The sequence below is a fragment of the Gorilla gorilla genome, chromosome 3 (genome assembly GCF_029281585.2).
Source record: "Gorilla gorilla gorilla isolate KB3781 chromosome 3, NHGRI_mGorGor1-v2.1_pri, whole genome shotgun sequence".
Classification (NCBI taxonomy): domain Eukaryota; kingdom Metazoa; phylum Chordata; class Mammalia; order Primates; family Hominidae; genus Gorilla; species Gorilla gorilla.
This window is the reverse complement of record NC_073227.2, coordinates 107602539-107619350: the sequence shown is the minus strand read 5'-3', so window position 1 is coordinate 107619350 and position 16812 is coordinate 107602539.

Below are 16812 nucleotides of genomic sequence, written 5' to 3'. Positions count from 1 at the left end.
ATGGGTACAGAGTGTCAGTTTAGGAAGATGAAAAAGTTGTAGAGATGGATGGTGGTGATGGCTGCAAAATATGAATGTAGTTGATACTACTGAACTTTACACTTAAAAATAGTTAAAATGGTAAACTTTATATCATGTATATTTCACCATAATTTTTTTTTCAAGACGCAATCCTTTTCTGTCACCCAGGCTGGATTTCAGTGGCGCGATCTTGGCTCACTGCAACTTCTGTCTCGGGGATTCAATGATTCTCTTGCCTCAGCCTCCCGAGTACCTGGGATTACAGGTGCCTGCCACCATGCCTGGCTAATTTTTTTGTATTTTTAGTACAGACAGGGTTTCACCATGTTGGCCAGGCTGGTCTCAAGGTCTCAAACTCAGGGGATCCACCCATCTTGGCCTCCCAAAGTGCTGGGATTGCAGGCATAGTCACCACACCTGGCCCATAATTTTTAAACATTTAAATTTAAATTTTTTTTTTTAGATAGGGCCTTGCTCTTTTGCCAGGCTGGAGTGCAGTGGCTACATCACAGCTCACAGCAACCTCGACCTCCTAGGCTCAAGCAGTCCTTCCACCTCAGCCTCTTGAGTAGCTGGGACCACAGGTGCACACCACCAAGACCAGCTAATTTTTTGTATTTTTTTGTAGAGATGAGATCTTGTCATGCTGCCCAGGCTGGTCTCTAACTCCTGGGCTCAAGCCGTCCTTCCACTGACCGTCCAAAGTGCTGGGATTACAGGCCTGAGCCACCAGGCCCCACCAATGTTTAAATTTTTAAAAAGAACCATACCACCTAAATTATTCTTAATCTTAATGGCTACATATAATTGTATTATATTCATCTATTGCATTGTTTATAATTACATAATTGGTTTGTTTCTATCAACCTTTACTAAGCCCCTTGTACATCTCCAGAGCTATGCTAGGCGGAAACTGGTGATATAAAAAGAATCTTTAAATGTCCAATGAGAATAGAAATTTTATGCTCCATTAATCAATATGATATAAAAGGGATTTAATCCTTTCAAACATTGGCAAACACATATAGAGGGCTTATTATTCTCTGATACACTTTCCTACAAACCTTACATCCATTTACTCATTTAATCATCACAAAAAATCCTGTGAGGTAGGGATTTCAACTGGCTACAGTTTAAAGATAAGCAACTGTAAAGTGTCAATACCTTGTCATCCAAGGCCACACAGCCAAGGAATAAATGGTGGAGTTGTCAGTTCAGCTACAGTGTCCATGGTCTTAATCATCAGCTAGAAGGCCTCTCATGTGAGGAGGTTGTATTTTTCACTTCCTCCCAGTTTTTCTCTGACTTCTTTGGCTGATTTTCTCGGTCTCTTTGTTAGAGCTCTCTTGCTTCTCCTGCTCCTTGGATATTGCTGTCTCTCTGATAACGGTTGTAGTGAAACGATGTGTGGCCAGCAGAATTCTAAGATGGCACCAAGACTACCTTTTCCTGGTGTACATGCCCTGCATAATCCCAATGACTGTGAATAGCATGGATTTTGCCCTGGGATGAGGGTATGTTATATGACACAGTTGACTTTTAAAAAGGGAGATTATCCTGGTGAGCCAAACCAAATCACATGAGTTTTGAAAGCCAAACCAAATCACATGAGTTGGTCCCAGGAGAACTCAGAGAAATGCACTCTGGTGGCCTGGAAAAAAAGCAAACGTTTATTCGTTTTATGAACTGCTCATTGAGAAGTATGACCTTCAGGAGCTGAAAACAGTTCTCAGCCCACAGGTAACATGAAAATGGGGATCTCAGTCCTTCAACTGTAAAAAAATTAATTCTGCCAATTTCCAGGGAGCTTGGAAGAGGACAAGCCTTGATAAGATGACAGCCTTGGCTGACACCTTGATTTGTGCTCCCAGACCTTGAGAAGATAATGCAGCCATTCCTTCCTTGCACTTTTGACACAGAACTATAAGCTTATAAATGCTGTTGTTTTAAGCCCCTAAATTTGTGGTTATTTTTTGTTACCCAGCAATAGAAAACTGATATAGGATCCCACAGTGGTAGAGTCTATTTCCCTTATGAAATAAACACTATGTAACGTTCACTCCTTCTTTTCCAAGTGTATGTAATAAAGACATTGTCACTTAACGACAGGGATACGTTCTGAGAAATGCTTCATTAGGTGATTTTGTCATTGTGTGAACCTCATAGAGTGTATTGACACAAATGTAGATAGCATAGCCTACTACACACCTAAGGTATATAGTATAGCCTATTGTTCATAGACTGCAAACCTGTACAGTATGTCATTGCACTGAGTACTGTAGGCAATTGTAACACAATGGTAAGTAGGTGTGTACCTAAACAAGTCTAAACATAGAAAACGTACAGTAAACACATAGTATAAAAGATTTAAAAAAATAGTACACCTGTACTGGGCACTTACCACGAATGGAATTTGCAGGACTGAGAGTTGCTCTGTGTGAGTCAGTAAGTGAGTGGTGAGGGAATGGGAAGGCCTAGGTGTTGCAGGAAGTCAGGGACCCCGAACGGAAGGATCGGCTGGAGCCGCGGCAGAGTATTTAATGTTACTATGGGTTATAAATACCCTCCTCTGTGCCTCGGATATGCACCTGGTTGTATCCATCTAGAAACTCAAGTCTGGGCTGCTTATCTTCCAGAGAGATTAGCCACAGGGGAATGGGGACATTTGGTCTCCGGCCTCTCTCTTTCTCCTTTAAGACAAATGAAAAGAGGAGTAATAGGAGATACCCCATACTTTCAATATAAACCTGTAGGAAACTTACATCCTAAAAATTTTGAGGGCCCTTCTAAAATTTTAATTTGGGAAGATTGTGTTAACTCACATGCAGTAGTATTAAAAAATGACTCATATCGTTTAGTAATAGACTGGGCACCAAAGGGCTATTTAAAAAACAATTGCTCCTCTGGCAGAAGGGAATGCTTGGAGGCTACTTTTTTATTTCTTACTGGGAGGATGAGGATCATCATCCTACTTTGCATAGGAGGTTCAGCTCATTCTTTCTCTTAAAATGGGAAGATAAGGGCATTACCCCCACCCCTCCAAGGCCTCGTATGATATTCCCCATTCTGAGCCCAGAACACCCAGAACTTTGGAAATTGGCTATTGCCATGTCCGGACTGCGAGTATGGGCAGGGGAAACTTTTCTGTCTGTTGTCCCCACTACCGCCCCTCGCATCCATGATTCTGAACCCCATGATAAATCCCCTTTGAACCCTCTTCCTCGTTTTGATGCTGATCCTGCTTTATGGGACTCCAGTTGGCATTATGATAATTCTTCTCAGCCCAGGTATGCCCCTTTACCTCTTTGGCATCCTCGGGCACCTTGGATTGCTTCTTTACAGCAGAGAACATCGGGCGTTGCCACTGCCGCTCCTCTCCCTCAGTATCAATGTAGATTCAGACATTCTGCTTTGTTTACCTCCAGCCTGACTATTCCTATACAGAGTTGTGTTAAGCCTTCTTACATGCTGTTAGTGGGAAATATCAAAATTTGGACAAACAATCAAACTGTCCAATGCATTGTCATTTATACACTTGTGTTAACCCCCATTTTGACTCCAGGAAAAGTGTAATGTTGCTTCGAGCTCAAGAAGGAATCTGGATACCAGTAACTTTACCCAGACCTTGGGAATCTTCCCCCTCAGTACATTTAATTAATGAAGTGTTAACAACGAATTCTCAAAAGATGTAAGAGATTTGTTTTCACTTTAATCGCTGTGATCATGGGCCTAATTAGTCACTGCACTGGCCACCACTGCTGGAGCGGCATTACACCGATCTATTCAAATGGCTCATTTTGTTAATGATTGGCAAGCCAATTCCACCCAAATGTGGAATGCTTAACAGGGCATTGATCAAAAATTAGCTAATCAAATTAATGATTTAAGACAGTCTGTTATTTGGCTTGGAGATCGGCTAATGAGTCTCAAACATCACATGCAAATGCAGTGCGATTGGAATACTTCTGATTTCTGTATCACACCATATTCCTACGAGATTGATCATTCATGGGAAATGGTCAAAGGACACCTTCTGGGTAGGGAAGATAATTTATCCTTGGACATAACTAAATTAAAGAAACAAATATTTGAAGCCTCTCAAGCTCATTTATCCATTGTGCCTGGAGCTGAGATGTTAGATCAGGTGGCAGAAAGTCTTTATGGACTAAACCCCACAACTTGGATTAAGTCTATTAGGGGCTCCACTGTAGTAATGTTGGAATTATGTTTCTCTGTTTAATTGGCTTGTTTTTAGTGTGGCAGACCAGTCAAAGAATCCCGCATCAAAACCAAGAGAACGAACAAGACTTCATCGCCATGGCACATTTATATAAAAAGAAAGGGAGAGATGTTGTGGGAAGTCAGGGACCCCTAATGGAAGGACCAGCTGGAGCCATGGCAGAGGAACATAAATTGTGAAGATTTCATTTTAATATGGACATATATCAGTTCCCAAATAATACTTATATAATTTCTTATGCCTGTCTTTACTTTAATCTCTTAATCCTGTTATCTTCATAAGCTGAGGATGTATGTCACCTCAGGACCACTGTGATAATTGTGTTAACTGTACAAATTGATTATAAAACATGTGTGTCTGAACAATATGAAATCAGTGTACCTTGAAAAAGAACAGAATAACAGCGATTTTTATAGAACAAGGGAAGACAACCATAAGGTCGGGCAAAAAGAGCCATATTTTTCTTCTTGCAGAGAGCCTATAAACGGACATGCAAGTAGGAGAGATGTCACTAAATTCTTTTCCTAGCAAGGAATATTAATATTAATACCCTGGGAAAGGAATGCACTCCTTGGGGGAGGTCTATAAACGGCCGCTCTGGGAATGTCTGTCCTATGTGGTTGAGATAAGGACTAAGATACACCCTGGTCTCCTGCAGTATCCTCAGGCTTACTAGGGTGGGGAAAAACTCCACCCTGGTAAATTTGTAGTCGGACCAGTTCTCTGCTCTTGAACCCTGTTTTCTGTTGTTTAAGATGTTTATCAAGACAATATGTGCACCACTGAACATAGACCCTTATCGATAGTTCTGCTTTTGCCCTTTGCCTTGTGATCTTTGTTGGACTCTTACTAGTAGTTCTGCTTTTTGCCTTTTGAATCGTGTGTTCTTTGTACCTACTCCCTGTTCTTACACCCCCTCCCCTTTTGAAACCCTTAATAAAAACTTCCTGGTCTAAGACTCAGGCAGGCATCATGGCCCTACCGATATGTGATGTCACCCCCGGTGGCCCAGCTGTAAAATTCCTCTCTTTGTACTATCTCTCATTATTTCTCAGCTGGCCAACACTTATGGAAAATAGAAAGAACCTATGTTGAAATATTGGGGGTGGGTTCCCCCAATACCTAGGGCATTACTGTACACTACTGTAGACTTTACAAACACTGTACATGTAGGCTACACTAAATTATAAAACTAATTTTTCTTTCTTTGGAAATAAATTAACCTCAGCTTACTCTAACTGTTACCAGGGCAGTCCTGATGAATTAACTGGGAAAGTTCCTTTTTCTTATTGTTTTTCTTTAGTCTATTTATAGACACAACTGCTTAAAGAAATAAGATGGCCTGGGGTGGTGCCAGAGTTTCTTGACCCCTGACCAGATACCAAAGGAAAATCAGAATCCCCCAAACTGGCACAAACTGGAACAGATGACCCCCTAGTTGCCTTTAGGTCATTAACATATCACTGTAACGCTAAAATTCCCTTCTGTAAAAGAAAATGTCCACCATTTTGTGACATGGATTGTATGAAGACATATGCATGAATTGAGCCTGTGTGTCTGGAGGCTGCATGCCTACTTAGTCCTTAAAAAATCCATGCCTCTACTGATCGGGAAAAAGCGGCGTTGAGAGTGAGAGCCCCTCCTCCGTTCCTGGACAGGAATAAAACCTGCTTGCCTCTTTTCCAACTGGGTGTTATTTTGGTTGATATAAAATAGGAGAAGAACTCAGTTTACTGGTAATGTAACTTTTTTACTCCAGAAACTTTATAAATTTTTTAACTTTTTAACTCTTTTGTAATAACTTTTAGCTTAAAACAAACCTGTTGTACAGCTATACAAAAATATTTTCTTTCTTTATATTCTTATTCTATAAGCTTTTTCTTTTTTATTTTATTTTTTACTTTTTAAACTTTTGTTAACCACAAAGACACAAGCACACATATCAGCCTAGGCCTACACAGGGTCAGGATCATTGGTATCACTGATTCCCCCTCTGCTGCTTGTCCCCCTGGAAGGTCTGAAGGGGCAGTAATGGGCATGGAGCTGTCACCTCCTATTATAACAGTGCCTTCCTCTGAAAAACCTCTTGACAGACCTGTCTGAGACTGTTTTACAGTTAACTTTTTTTTTATAGTAAAGGAGTACATTTTAATATAATAAAAAAATAAGTAAAGGAGTACACTTTAAAATAACAATAAAAAGTATAGTGTAGGCCAGCCGTGGTGGCTCACACCTGTAATCCTAGCACTTTGGGAATCCAAGGCAGGCAGGTCAGGAGTTTGAGACCAGCATGGCCAACATGGTGAAACCCTGTTTCTACTAAAAATACAAAAATTAGCTGGGTATGGTGGCAGGCACCTGTAATCCCAGCTACTTGGGAGGCTGGGGTAGGAGAATTGCTTGAACCCAGGAGGCAGAGGTTGCAGTGAGCTGAGATCAAGTCACTGCACTCCAGCCTGGGCGACAGAGTGAAACTATCTCAAAAAAAAAAAAAAAGTATAGTGTAGTAAATAAATAAACCAGTAACCGTAATTTATTATTATCATTATTATTAGGTGTTATATACTACACCTAATTGTATGTGCTATACTTTTATACCACTGGCAGTGTAGTAGGTTCATTACACCAGCATCACCCCAAACATGTGAATAATGCGTTACTCTATGACATTTTCACGGCCACAGCATCATTAGGCAATAGAAATTTTTCAGCTCCATTATAATCTTATGGGACCACTGTTGTATATGTGGTCTGTCATTGACTGAAACATCATTATGCAACCTGTAGGGAGACCCCCTGAAACTACTGCTATGGAATAAACGATGAAATGCTCCTGATTATTGTAAATGCAAAATTGCATGCAGGATTGTATAAAGACAATGCCACGTTGGACTGCCAGAATGAGCCAACAGTGCGTGATGTCCTTCCCCCTGCAGAGAGCCTATGAATGGATACGCAGTTAGGGAAGTTTCACATCACCAAGATTCCTATCCCAGAAAAGCAGATGTTCATAGCTCTGGGAATGGAATGCAACCCTCATGGAAAGCATATAAACGGATGCATGGGGGGCGCCTGTCCATATGGATAAGACAGGGCTATAAACACCCTCATCTTGCCGTGGCTCTTCTAGGCCTCTTTAGGGTTAAGGCATACTCCCTTCTGAGAATTTCTGGTCTAATCAGTTGTCTAGCTTCACGTCGTGTTTCCATGGATTGTTTGTAATCAGCCTTTGTTGCAATTGTTACTGCTGATTAATATCTTGCTAATCATAGGTTATGGAAAGATTGTGTTTCTGTTTTAAGGCTCTGTTAGAAATTACTGATGCACAAACTATATTGTAAATTCTTATCTCTGTATACTGTACTTCTACATACAAAGGTACTGTACTTCTACATACAAATGTTATGTTAAAGAATTACTTCATCCCCATGTGACCATCTCACCTCATAATCAAATGACCCTAAATCCCTCACTAACCTACCCCCACCCTTACTAAACTTAATAATAAATGCTGGTATATCCAGTGCATTGTTGGCATCACGGGACCAGAAGGCAGTGACCCCCCTGGACCCAGCTTTCACTATCTTGTGTGTGTTTATTATTTCTCAACCTGCCGATCCACCTAGGAGCAAAGAGAGAGCCCCGTTGCATTGCGGGCTGCTGGCCAGATCCTGCAATAGCAACCCATGACTATATTTAAGAAATAAAAACTGTCAGGTGCGGTGGTTCATGCCTGTAATCCCAGCACTTTGGGAGGCCAAGGTGGGTGGATCACCTGAGGTCAGGATTTCAAGACCAGCCTGGCTAACATGGTGAAATCCCATCTCTACAAAAATACGAAAATTAGCCAGGCATGATGGTGGGTGCCTGTAATCCCAGCTACTTGGGAGGCTGAGACAGGTGAATCACTTGAACCTGGGAGATGGAGGTTGCAATGAGCTGAGATTGCACCATTGCATTCCAGCCTGGGTGACAGAGCAAGACTCCATCTCAAGGAAAAAAAATTAAATTAAATTAAACAAATTTCTCTTTTGGTGAACATCTTACAAAATATTTGAGCCAGTTGTGTAAAATAAAACCTAAAAATGTACTCTGTTGGAAAATAAAATTTCAACAAATGTAATTAAAAATCTAATTGGCTTTTATTGGCTATTCATAAACTGGGCAGCATCCCATCTAAAAATAAAGAGAGCTTCCTTGGGCATAGCAGAACCATCGGTTTTTGTAAGGTAGCTTGAGCAGGAACAATGAAACAGAATAATACCAAAAAAAGTGACTTGGTTAACATCAGGTTACTTTGCTTATAAGAATTAAAGCAGAAGAAACTTTCTTATCATGCTCAGGTTGACTGGGCCCTTTCCAATTTGTTGCTGTGAATCTCTTGTTTTTAGAAAAGTTGGTCTATTTAGGGATTTTTATGCTTCCTTTACGTTTTGATTATGTGGCACTTAACATAAGTGACTCCATTTTGGTTTGGTCTGTTGGGGCCTAGTGCAGGAGCTCAGTCAAAAACAATGGCCTCCCGTAAGTTTTATTTAATGATTCATGTGAAATGTAAATTTTGACAGTTACTTATAACTATGTCAACAACATTAGGGATTAACCCAAAGGAGTCTAATCCTCACCAATTTTGACACTTCAAGTGATTTGAAGGGAAGAGCCAAGAGGCAGCTCAGCCTGATAGGCTCCCTCTCTATTCTGTCCTCAAGCTCTCCACTTAGCACTCCTAGGTCCTGGTTGCTGATGCATGCTGGTTCCTCTTCTTCTGGTGCTGACAGTTGACCTTGAAGACATTAAAGAAATGGATTAGGAAATAGATTGCAGAAAATGTACAGAATAGGTCACTGGGCTTGTTTTGACTTGAGGCCTTCTAGGTTTTATTTGTTTTGAGAAAAGAAGCCTTCCATCTATTTGCATTTCTACTTCAGGATTGGAAGCAAAGCCTCAGCCACTAACAGAATTTTCCCTGCCTGTTTGCTGTCTTTTATATGGTGAATAAATGGCTAAATGAATGAAAATTATAAGTTGTTATATAATAACTTTAAATACATAATCACAAGTTATTATTATAATTCCATGTAATAAACCATTCTATAATGGGGTTACATTTTATTTAGTAAGAGAATAGAATTTGAATCTGAAATTTGTTTCTGAATTAAGTAATTCAAGAAAAAATGACTCATTGAACTCATTCTATTCAATATCACCTAATGGAATATTTTATGCAAGTAGTAGGCTAATTGTGAAAAATAAGCAAGTGAACACAATAAAACTTTAGTTCTTGAAAAATACAAAAGCAAATAAGCTTATATAAAATATACATTAACCTCAACATTTTTAACCAAACTTTTTTTTAATTGGGAGGATAGGTCAATTATTAATAGTAGAACAAATAAAATCTGGTGTTCAGTGGTTATTTTCCTTGGTGAAGATGTGTGTTATTAATTTCAAACTTGAATTACAATAAAATAAAAGTCCTTCAAATTTGTCTTTAATGAAGAAATGATTGGCTGCAAAGAGTTGTTTGAATAGAATATGTAATTTTAAGAGGTTCAAGATTATAGTATCAGTCTGTTCAAGACACCATATTCTTGAAGCCTGATGAAAATTTTGGCTCCTTCTCTAAGACAAAAAAGATTATGTAGAAACACATAATTTTGCATATGCAATGAGTAATTGCTAATCTATATGTTTATTTTGAATGACACTCTTGATAAACTAAGAGTCACTTTCCATATGATATAAATATAGGCTCTTTTTATCTGACAGCAACAGACACTTTAAAAAAACAGTTCATGGGCCAGGTGCAGTAGCTTACACCTGTAATCCAAGCACTTTGGGAGGCCAAAGCAAGTGGATTACTTGAGTCCAGGAGTTCGAGACCAGCCTGGCCAGCATGGTAAAAGTCCATCTCTATTAAAAACACAAAAATTAGCCAGGCCTGGTGGCATATGCCTGTAGTCCCTGCTACTCAGGAGGCTGAGGCATAAGAATTGCTTGAGCCTGGGAGGCAGAGATTGCAATGAGCTAAAATCATGTCACTGCACTCCAGCCTGGGTGACAGAGTGAGACTCTGTCTCAAAAACAACAACAAGGACAACAACAAACAAAAACAAAAAACCCTCACAGTTCATTAAGAAATGTCTGGAAGGATATACATGCAAAGGTTTCCAATGAATGATAGGATTTGAAGTGATTTTTAAATTTCTTTTTACTGTCATCTCTGCTGTTTGGGTCTTTCCATAATTTGGGATGAAAAAAGGTTAGTTTTTTTTTTCTTTTATTTTGACAGTTAACATTTAAAATATAGAATTTAGGCCAGGCGCAGTGGCTCATGCCTGTAATCCCAGCACTTTGGGAGGCTGAGGCAGGCGGATCACCTGAGGTCACGAGTTTGAGACTAGCCTGGCCAACATGGTAAAACCCTGCCTCTACTAAAAATACAAAAATTAGCCAGGTGTGGAGGTGTGCACCTGTAATCCCAGCTACTCAAGAGGCTGAGGCATGAGAATCGCTTGAACCTGGGAGGCAGAAGTTGCAGTGAGCTGAGATTGTGCCACTGCACTCCAGCCTGGGCAACAGAGTGAGACTCTGTCTCAAAAGATAAATAAAAAAATACATAAAATATAGAATTTTGATAAGAGAAAAGCTATTTTCATTTTGGATAAAGAATGCTGTGTGATTATTAACAATGTTAGGAAAATTTTATCTGGGACATAGAACTTTTGGTGGGTGTATTAGTCCATTCTCACCCTGCTACAAAGACATACCTAAGACTGGGTAATTAATAAAGAAAAGAGACTTAATTGACTCACAGTTCCACAGGTTGTATGACGCATGGCTGGGAAGGCCTCAGGAAACTTAAGTCATGGCAGAAGGGCAAAGGGGGAGCAAGCACCTCTTCATATAGTGGCAGGAGAGACAGAGCAAAGGGGGAAGTGCTACATACTTTTAAATAAAGAGATCTTATAAGAACTCACTCACTATCACAGAACAGTAAGGGGGAAATCTGCCCCCATGTTCCAATCACCTCCCACCAGACCCCACCTCCAACACTCAGGATCACAATTCAATGTGAAATTTGGGTGGGGAACACAGTGCCAACCATATCATTCTGCCCCTGGCCCCTCCCAAATCTCATGTCCTTCTCACATTTCAAAACACAATAATCTCTTCCCAACAGTCCCCCAAAGTCTTAACTCATTCCAGCATTAACTGAAAAGTCCAAGTCCAAAGTTTTATCTGAGACAAGGCAAGTTCCTTCTGCCTAGGAGCCTGTAAAATCAAAAACAAGTCAGTTACTTCCAAGGTACAATGGAGGTACAGGTGCTGGGCAAATGTTCCTCTTCCAAAAGGGAGAAAATGGCCAAAACAAAGGGGCTACAGGCCCCATGCAAGTCCAAAACCCAGCAGGGCAGTCATTAAATCTTAAAGCCCTGAAATAATCTCCTTTGACTCCAGGTCTCACATCCAGGGCACTCTGATGCAAGGGGTTGGCTCCCAAGGCCTTGGGAAGCTCCACCCCTGTGGCTCTCTAGGGCTTAGCTCCCATGGCTGCTCTCAAAGGCTGATGTTGAGTGACTGTGGCTTTTCCAGGTGCATGGTGCAAGCTGTTGGTGGATCTTACTATTCTGGGGTCTGGAGGACAATGGGTCTCTTCTCACAGCTCCACTACGCAGTGCTCCAGTGGGGACTCTGTGTGGGGGTCTATCCTCACATCTCCCCTCTGCATTGCTCTAGTAAAGGGTCTATATGAGGGCTCCACCCCTGCCACAGACTTCTGCCTGGACATCCAGGCATTTCCATATATCCTCTAGAATCTAGGCAGAGGTGCCCAAACCTCAACTCTTGCCTTCTGTGCACCCACAGGCCCAACATCACATGGAAGCCACCAAGGCTTGGGCCTTGCACCCTTTGAAGAAAAGCTTAAGCTGTACCTTGGCCTCTTTTAGCCACAGCTGGAGCTGAAGCAGCTAGGATGCCAGGCACCATGTCCCAAGGCTGCACAAAGCAGCAGGGCCCTGCATCAATGAAATCATTTTTTCCTCCCAGGCCTCTGGGCTTATGATGGCAGGGGCTGCCACAAAGGTCTCTGAAATGCCTGGTGACATTTTCCCCATTGTCTTGGCTATTAACATTTGGCTCCTCTTGAACTTATGCAAATTTTTGCAGCCAGCTTGAATTTCAACCCATACAATGGGGTTTCCTTTTCTACCACATGGTCAGGCTGCAAATTTTCCAAACTTTTATGCTCTGTTTCCCTTTTAAATATAAGCTCTTTTTGCTTATGTGAATGAATATAGGCTTTTAGAAGCAGCCAGGCCACATCGTGAATGCTTTGCTGCTTAAAAATTTCTTCCACCAGATACCCTAAATCATCTCTCTCAAGTTCAAAGTTCCACAGATCCCTAGAGCAGGGCACAATGCTGCCAGTCTCTTTGCTAAAACATAGCAAGGGTGTCCTTTGCTCCAGTTCCCAACAAGTTCCTCATCTCTATCTGAGACCATCTCACCCTGCACTTTATTGTCTATACCACATCAGAATTTTGGTCAAAACCATTTAACAAATCTCTAGGAAATACCAAACTTTCCTTCATCTTCCTGTCTTCTTCTGAGCCCTCTAAGCTGTTTCAACCTATGCCCATTACCCAGTTCCAAAACTGCTTCCACATTTTCAGGTATCTTTATAGCAATGCCTCACTTCTCTGGTACCAATTTTCTGTTTTAGTCCATTCTCACACTGCTGTAAGGTCATACCTGAGACTGGGTAATTTATAAAGAAAAGAGTTTTAATTGACTCACAGTTCCACAGGCTGTACAGGAGGCATGGCTTGAGAGGCCTCAGGAAATTTACAATCCTGATGGAGGGGCAAAGGAGAAGCAAGCACATCTTCACATGGCAGCAGGAGAGAGAGAGCAAAGGGGAGAGTGCTACACACTTTTAAACAACGAGAAACTCACTCACTATCACAAGAACAGCAAGGGGGAAATCCGCCCCTATGATCCAATCACCTCCCACCAGGCCCCACCTCCAACACTCAGGATCACAATTCAACAGGAGATTTGGGTGTGGACACAGAGCCAAACCATATTGGGGGCTTTGTATTATGACAATTTATAAAATATAAAATAATATATTTGTGTCATATACAGGAGTATGCATAAAATAGTATAATGAACCCCATACACCCATCACCCAGCCTCTCCAGTTGTCAATTCTTGGTCAACTTGTTTGATCTATACTTCCATTAAATTCTCACCTCTTCTACTACTTTTTATTGTGGTAAAAAATACATAACATAAAACTTACCAACTGTATTAGTCCATTTTCATGCTGCTGATAGGGACATACCCAAGACTGGACAATTAAAAAAGAAAGAGGTTTAATGGACTTACAGTTCCACATGGCTGGGGAAGCCTCACAATCATGGTAGAAGGCAAGGAGGTGCAAATCACATCTTACATGGATGGTGGCAGGCAAAGAGAGAGAGCTTGTGCAGGGAAACTCCCCCTTATAGAACCATCAGACCTCATGAGACTTACTCACTATCAGGAGAACAACATGGGAAAGACCCACCCCCATGATTCAGTTACCTCCCATCGGGTCCCTCCCACAACACATGGGAATTCAAGATGAGATTTGTGTGGGGAAACAGCCAAACCATACGATTCCACCCCTGGCCCCTCCCAAATCTCATGTCCTCATGTTTTAAAACCAATCATGCCTTCCAACAGTCCCCCAAAGTCTTAACTCATTTCAGCATTAACTCAAAAGTCCACAGTCCCAAGTCTCATCTGAGACAAGGCAATTCCCTTCTGCCTATGATCCTGTAAAATCAAAAGCAAGTTAGTTACTTCGTAGATACAACAGGGGTACAGGCACTGGATAAATACAGCCATGACAAATGGAGAAACTAGCCAAAACAAAGGGGCTACAGGCCCCATCCAAGTCCAAAATCCAGTAAGGCAGTCAAATCTTAAAGCTCCAAAATGATCTCTTTTGACTCCATGTCTCACATCCAGGGCACTCAGATGCAAAAAGTAGGCTCCCATGGCCTTGAGCAGCTCCACCCCTGTGGCTTTGCAGGGTATAACCCCCCTCCTAGCTGCTTTCACAGGCTAGAATTAAGTGTCTGCAGCTTTTCTAGGCACACGGTGCAAGCTGTAGGTGGATCTACGATTCTGGGGTCTGGAAGATGGTGGCCCTCTTCTCACAGCTCCATTAGGTAGTGCCCCAGTAGGCACCCTTGTGTGGTGGCTCTGACCCCATCATTTCCCTTCTGCATTGCCCTAACAGAAGTTCTCTATAAGGACCCTGCCCCTACAGCAAACTTCTGCCTGAATATCCAGGCATTTCCATACATTTTCTGAAATCTAGGCAGAGGTTCCCAAACCTCAGTTCTTAACTTCTGTGCACTCACAGGCTCAACACCAAGGCTTGGAGCTTACACCCTCTGAAGCAACAGCCTGAGCTGTACATTGGCCTCTTTTAGTCACAGCTGGAGTGGCTGGGACGCAGGGCACCAAGTCCCTAAACTGCACACAGCAGAGGGACCCTGGCCCCGGCCCACAAAACCATTTTTTCCTCCTAAACCTTCAGGCCTATGATGGGAGGGGCTGCTGTGAAGACTTCTGACATGCCCTGGAGACATTGTCTTGGGGACTAACATTCAGCTTCTCATTACTTATGCAAATTTCTGCAGCTGGCTCGAATTTCTCCTCAGAAAATGGGATTTTCTTGTCTATCAAATTATCAGGCTGCAAATTTTCCATACTTTTATGCTCTATTTCCCTTTTAAAACTGAATGCCTTTAACAGCACCCATGTCACATCTTGAATGCTTTGCTGCTTAGAAATTTCTTCTGCCAGCTACCCTAAATCATCTCTCTCAAGTTCAAAGTTCCAAAAATTTCTAGGAGGAAGGGGCAAAATGCTGCCAGTCTTTTTGCTAAAACATAACAAGGGTCACCTTTGTTCCCATTCCCAACAAATTCCTCATCTCTATCTGAAACCATGTGATGGTTAATACTGAGTGTCAACTTGATTGGGTTGAGGGCTACAAAATATTCAGATATTAAAGATATCTTAATATCTTAAAGATATTATATATTAATATAATATATATTATATATATATTAAAGATATCTTAATATCTTAAAGATTATACCCTGCTAATGTAAGTTTTGTCCCTCTAAGAGAACCCTAATACAGACCACCTCAGCCTGGATTTCATTGTCCATATCATTATCAGCATTTTGGTCAAAGCCATTCAACAAGTCTCTAGGGAGTTCCAAACTTTCCCACATTTTCCTGTCTTCTTCTGAGCCCTCCAAATTATTCCAACCTCTGCCTGTTACCCAATTCCAAAGCTGCTTCCCATTTTCGGGTATCTTTTCAAGAGTGCCCCACTCTACTGGTTCCAATTTACTGTATTAGTCCGTTTTCACACTGCTGATAAAGACATATCTGATACTGGGCAATTTACAAAAGAAAAAGGTTTAATGGACTTACAGTTCCACGTGGCTGGGGAAGCCTCATAATCACGGTGGGAGGCAAGGAGGAGCAAATCACGTCTTACATGGATGGTGGCAAGCAAAGAGAGAGAGCTGGTGTAGGGAAACTCCGCCTTATAGAACTATCAGATCTCATGAGACATATCCACCATCAGGAGAACAGCACAGGAAAGACTTACCCTCATGATTCTATGTACCTCCCATTGGATCCCTCCCATAGTGTGGGAATTCAAGATGATATTTGGGTAGGGACACAGCCAAACCATATCACCACCAACTTAACTGTTTTTAGGTGTACACTACAGTAGAATTAACTATATGCACATTGCTGTTCAACAGGTCCAGAACTTTTCATCTTACAAAACTGAAACTCTACAGCCACTTAATGCTAATTCTGCCTCCCTCTTTCCCCAAGCCCTTGGCACCACCTTCTACTTTTTGTTCTGTGATTTTGCGTACTTTGGATACTTCATAAGAGCAGAATCATACAGTGTTTGTCCTTTTTTGGCTAATGTATTCCACTTAGCATAAAGTCCTCAAGGTTCATTATGTTATAGCATGTGACAGGATTTCCTTCTTTTTAGAGTTGCAGAATATTCCATTTTATATATTCTACCTTTTTTTACATTCATCTATCAATGTATGTTTGGGTTGATTCTACCTATTATTATTATTATTATTATTATTATTTTCAGATGGAGTCTTGCTTTGTCACCCAGGTTAGAGTGCAGTGGCGCAATCTCGGCTCACTGTAACCTTCGCCTCCCGGGTTCAAGTGATTCTCTTGCCTCAGCCTCCTGAGTAGCTGAGACTACAGGCACGTGCCACCACGCCTGGCAAATTTTTTGTATTTTTAGTAGAGACAGGATTTCACTGTATTAGCCAGGATTGTCTCAATCTCCTGACCTTGTGATCTGCCCGCCTCAGCCTCCCAAAGTGCTGGGATTACAGGTGTGAGACACTGCGCCTGGCCCTCTACCTCTTATTATTTGTAAGCAAATCCTACATCATATTATTGGAAATCTCCTTTATTTCATA